Genomic DNA, 6,098 nt, shown 5'->3' with positions numbered 1-6,098 from the left:
CTAATTAAGTTAGGTGATCCTTACCCGATCATTTAATCTAAAGGTTGCGGACCCTACAAAAACATGGTATGAACGATCCATTGTGAGTTGGTTCAGCGGTTTCTGGTGCTGAACTTGGTAGGGCGGACTACGGTCCGATCCCCCGCAATTTGCAATAGACTAAATAAAGAAGTTATCCAACTTATGTACCAAAACTTCTAACTAAAAGGGGATCAGAATCGCTAACCGGTTACTCCACTATGTGCGCGAAAAGATAAAGGGCTTAATGTGATTTCGCTAGAATGAAAACGGGTGAAATAAGAGTAAAAGAACTAGGCTGAGCTATAATAGCTTGACTCGAACTGGTTTGCATAAGGTGAGGTTATCTAGTGTTGTTACGGTAGTTTTTGATGTTAAGATTAAACTCAGGTTATTTCTAAACGAGATTTACTTGCAACCTATTGCGAATTGATGTGTGTTTGGAAATTTCATCTGGCTAATATTTTAAATCGATTTCTACATTGTATCTTGCTTGAGGACAAGCAAAAGTCTAAGTGTGGGGGAGTTTGATAACATGAAACTATATCACATTTTTGGACTTTATTTTATTAAATTATATCGTTATTTGATTCAATTTATTTTATATTATTCGATATTACTCGGTATTTTCTTTTTATTTATTTCAGGTATCATTATTTAAAGCACGTGTGAAAAAGAAAGAAGAGGGGTGCAAAAAGAGGATTTTCTAGGAAAAGCATCTCACCAAAGCCCAGCCCACGCTTGGAACAGGGAAAATAGCTGTGACGACCGCCACAAGTACGTGCCGAGCGTCACGCCCCTAAACCTAGTGTTACGACCGTAACACATAGTGTGACGGACGTCACACATCCCACTCCTGTTTTTTTGGCCTTTATGTGCGTAACGGAAGGAACGTTTTCCTTAAATTTTCTCATGCACACTTTGAACCAGACGGAATACCAATTCAAGGAAACGGTTATTTGGAGGGGTGAACATAAATAGACCAAAAGAAAGCCAATTGAAGTCTCTCTTCTCCGTGCAATATTTTTCCTGCTTTCTAATTTTCCAGCATTCTAATTTCCAAGCATTTTATTTTCTTTTTTTTTCTAGTTGAATTTCCGAAGCATTCAATTTATTTTCTCACGATAGTTTCTACACCGGAAACTATTATGTAATTTTTACTGGATCTAACCTTACGTTAGATCATAGTATTTTATTTCTTTGTTTTTACTTGCCTATCTGATCGCGAATTGTGAAGAACAAATCCAACCGACTTGTGGTGGAGTGTTCGAGCATCGAAGCTAGGAGTTGAAATCCAGAATTCTAGTATTTTTACAGGTTCATTAATTAATTGATTTATAGTTTTAATTTACATATGCTTTGTTCCGCTGTTTATATATATTGTTTGTTTGATATGGCCGTATTTATGCATGATTATTGTTTATGCGTGTTTAGCATGTCCGGCTAAGTAATTTAGATATCGGTATGTAAAGTAAGCTGAATAAAGGAATCAAAACTGAGTTGGTTTAAATTTATTTCAAAATATAGTCACTCTTTTTCTGGTCTCAATTTACAAAGTTAATACCAAGGTTTTTTTACGAGAGTAAAAGACATAAAGAAGTTAAAATCAATAGAACGACGGATTGAGCTTTTAACTGGATAGTGTAAATTGAACATTAACTTTAAATCAGGGCGAAAGCAATTTTTAAGGTTAATTGAATTCTAATCAATTTCAAAAATTAATTATTAAAAGTTAAATGTGAGGACGAGAGTTAAGCATTTAAGTTTAATTATATAGTCTAAGTCAACAGAGCGAGAGTTTGAGACGAGGGCGTTTAAACGGTTAGTATTTTCTCAAAAAGAGCTTCTATAGATTCTAATATTTTCAAAAAGTGATTTTAGATTTGACGAAATAGTGAGAGCGTACGTTAAATTATAAAGTCATAGTCTAATTCAACAGAGCGAGATTTTGAGGAAAAGACTTTTAATTAATAGTGTCTACTGAAAAGACTTATTTTAAAACTAAGAAAAAGACCAACGAAGATTTGATTCCCTAATTACGACGAACTACATACCGATATCCATGTTATTTGATATTTAATCCAGATCTAAATTTAGTTTTACTTTTCCCCCTAATCACTAAAGTATCATCCGCCTTAGCTTTACGCAGTAACCCTAGAAAAACGATAGATCGATTCATTAAGTCCCTGTGGGATCGATATCTTTTAAAACTACGCGATTAGACTGTGCACTTGCAGTTAGTACCCCGATAGACTCATAAAGTCGCGATCAATCATTTATCCTTTGGGCACAAACCGTCCAACTTTAATGACCATGACTTTTTTTCTGACAAATAATATGATATACATATATATTATATATACAAATATTATATACAAAAATAATATGATTAAATTTTATGAATAAAATTTATATGATCATACAGCTTCCATAGCATAGTGGTAGTGCGTTCCCTTCGTAAGGGAAAGGTCACGAGTTCAATCCTCGCTGGGAGCTTCATTTATTTGACATTTTTATTAATATAATGCACATGATATATATATATATATATATATATATATATATATATATATATATATATTAGTAAATTTTTTTATTTTTATTAATTTTTATGAAGTGATGAACTACGATAAATATTGTGGGATGAAAGGAATAGTTTTTAAAATAATACTTTGATATGTTTAATTTATAGTATATTACTTTTTATTATAATATTTGAACAATTATCACCATAAAGCCTATAATTTGATATTTTTAATTCCAATAAACTCGAGAAAACCAATTACCTCATAAAATCTATATTCTTTTTTTTTATCCAAAAAAATTAGGCGAGTTGGGTTCTCATAGAATTCTACTAGGGTCAACCATAGAGCTGTTAAAATGGACTGCTCATATGATCCGATTTGTCATGCTCGATAAATTATAGCGTTTGGGCTTTAAAATTATAGATCATATTTTTTAGGACTTTTTATCTCAAATCTAAAAAATTCGTTATTCATTAAGATCCATCTGTATGGGTCGTGGGTAGTCTGTTAGACTTGCATAACTATAAATTTTAAAATAATTATATTAATATTTATATTGTCTCATTTCAAAATAGCACATTAATTTTTCTCACCTCGCTAAAATTTATCTCAATTATTTTCAATCTTTTTCTTTTAAATATTATACATTAATTTAATCAAATTAATGTTTAATTATTTTGTGTTTTACTTCACAATTTTCTCATATTCTATTAGTTTCTCACATGTTTAATATTTGAGAATTATTTTATACAATTTAGACATGTATTGTATTTAAAAATATATTATAATATTTATAAAAAATAATATAGTAATTAAAAATGTATTATATTTAAAATAATATAATTTTTTATTGTAATTATAATAAATATTATGGAATTTTTATTAATTTGTATAAAAAATAAAAATAAATAGCCCACTTAGGGGGATATATATAAGATAGGTAGAATATCAAATGTCAAACAAAATGTCCTATAAATGTATTTTTTTCATTATCAAAAAGGGGGAGATTGTGAAGAAGATGTTCTATCTAATTTAGTTTTGATGTCAACAACAATTATCAAAGAAGATAAAGAATAAATTTTTTGATGTCAAGAGCTTATCAATGATGAAGATACCAAGTGAAAAATAAGATGATTAATCATGATCAAAGTATATATTACAATTCATATTGTATCACTTTGGAGGCTCAAAAATATCACTTTATCTGTAAAATTTCTAAACACAATAAATTCAAATACATGAAGCTTTGATTTTTTTTAAAGTCACTTTTAGACAAAAGGGGAAAGTAGTAGTGACTACCAAGAAGTGGTAGTCGACTGACAAGTCAAAACTTGCATATTTTGAGTTATGGAAGTGGTGGTAAACGTTGGGACAGTGGTAGTCGACTGTCACATATTGGTATTCGACTACCAGGTTGAAGCAATGTATATTTTCATGATCAGAATACTTGTAACTCATTGCAATGTTTCATGATTCAATTTTAAACATGTGCATCATTTCAAAGGGATAGTTTTAAGATGTATATGAGTGTCTATACATCAGAAACACAATTTACCTCTTTAATAAAAATCATTTTTACACTTCAAACATGTTTTAAAAGTGTTCATCGTTATTCTTTCAAAGTTTTAAAATCATGCATAATCTTCAAATATTATAAAAGTTTCAAACCAGAATCTGAGCACTCAAATGATATTATCTTGAATTGAGATATATAGATAGAGAAGATTAAATCATTCAACTTGGAATTCAAACCAAGACAAATATTATTCAAAATCATTTACAAAATATTGTGTATTGCTTTTTCACCATAGTGTTTGGTGAGGATCATCAATGTGTTTGGTGATTGTGAAAAATGTTATTTGAGTTGAGGTGATTCAAAGTACATCATAGAGTTTAGTGTTTGGGTATGTATTATATGATTTTATAGAAGTCTTGGTGAATACTTGTACAAGAATCTAAACATAATGAAAATTCCTCCAAGGAGTAGAAGGACTAGATGTATCATTGGTTGCGAAGGGAAACTTTAATAATTCTTGTGTGTCTTTTAATATGGTGCTTTTAATATTTTTCACTTTCTATTTATTTAAAAGTTGCAACCTATCACTCATTTTCGAAAAACTAAAACTATAAGAAATTTTTCATAAAAATAAGAAAACTCCATCAAATCTAATTCACCCCTCTCTCTTCCTAGATTGTTTCTCATACTAACGAGATTTTCAATTTTAGAGTATATAACTTTATAAGGTCTATATATATATATATATATATATATATATATATATATATATATATATATATATATATATATATATATATATATATATATATATATATATATATATATATATATATATATATATATATATATATATATATATATATATATATATATATATATATATATATATATATATATATATATATATATATATATATATATATATATATATATATATATATATATATATATATATATATATATATGACCAGTAAAATTCCTTTTTTTAAGGCCTCTTTTGTTTGTTTTGCATAAAGTAATCATTGGTATAATTGACTAAAACTTTGGGACAACTAAAATATTTCTCTCAATTGACGACTGCCTTTAAAATTAAAGAGTTGACGTCAATTGAATTGACGCCTCCTATCGGCCTAGCCAATTCAAGTGACGCCTGAGCTTAGAGAGGAAAAGTCGACACCAATTCATCTGGCAACAACTCCATCTTCCAATTTTTTTCTAAAAATTAATTTATATAAAAAAATGAATAAAAAATATTAATATGTAATTTAAATATTTTTAATCTTAATGATAACGACCAGATTATTCATACATGTCACCGATTCCAAGCTCTCTAGATACGCTAACTTGTTACACCCGTTGTTGATTCACCCTAGGTGTTTGAGGATTTGAGGTATCAGGAACATCACCAGATTTCCTAATTAGTTCTTTCATTTCTAAGTAGACTTGTGTTTGCATAAACGTGCTGTTGTAACTGAGTTCATGACCCACGTCAATGTAGTTAGGCTGTGTTGATGGGTTATTGGTGAGCGGTCTGGTCGATTGAATGTCGACATTAGTGTGAATGATTCATTGGCAAAAGGAATAAATGGTTGCTGTGGAGTTTGGTAGACATATGTTTGTTGCATGTTTCAATGTTGTGATGTTTTGGAATTTTGGCTATGGTATGAGGAAGTGTCGGTGTTATATATTCCTTGTGTGATTTTTCTATGGTAAGATGATGTTTTATGGGCATATGGATCATCAGGTTCACCACTGTGGAGATGCAGCATAGTGACCATGTGAAATCGTAGTTCGACATACATCAACAAATCCCAGATCCTCGATGTATCTCATACAATGACATCAATGTAAAATTAATGAACAATGGGCCTTTAATGATTGGAAATACTTTGATAAAGTTGACTGTCGTAAATGGAGACACCACCGTCAATGAGTCTTAACAGACGTTATCATGCAAACTAAATGTAAACCAACTAATAATTATATGGCTTGGAGCATATGAATTATAATTGGGTTTTTCTCTGAAGATTGGTATT

At 29.6% G+C, this 6,098-nt stretch overlaps 1 non-coding gene across 1 annotated transcript; it reads left to right on the top strand.

Moving 5' to 3' along the window:
* The first annotated feature begins 2,442 nt into the window (after window positions 1-2,442).
* Window positions 2,443-2,514, top strand: TRNAT-CGU (transfer RNA threonine (anticodon CGU)). The gene has a single exon. It is a non-coding gene; the product is annotated as a tRNA-Thr (tRNA).
* The last annotated feature ends 3,584 nt before the right edge of the window (window positions 2,515-6,098 follow it).

Source organism: Lathyrus oleraceus, chromosome 6, assembly GCF_024323335.1.
Source record: "Lathyrus oleraceus cultivar Zhongwan6 chromosome 6, CAAS_Psat_ZW6_1.0, whole genome shotgun sequence".
In the NCBI taxonomy this organism is placed as follows: domain Eukaryota; kingdom Viridiplantae; phylum Streptophyta; class Magnoliopsida; order Fabales; family Fabaceae; genus Lathyrus; species Lathyrus oleraceus.
Note: the sequence above shows the minus strand (reverse complement) of the source record. Positions and strands in the feature narration are given on the sequence as shown.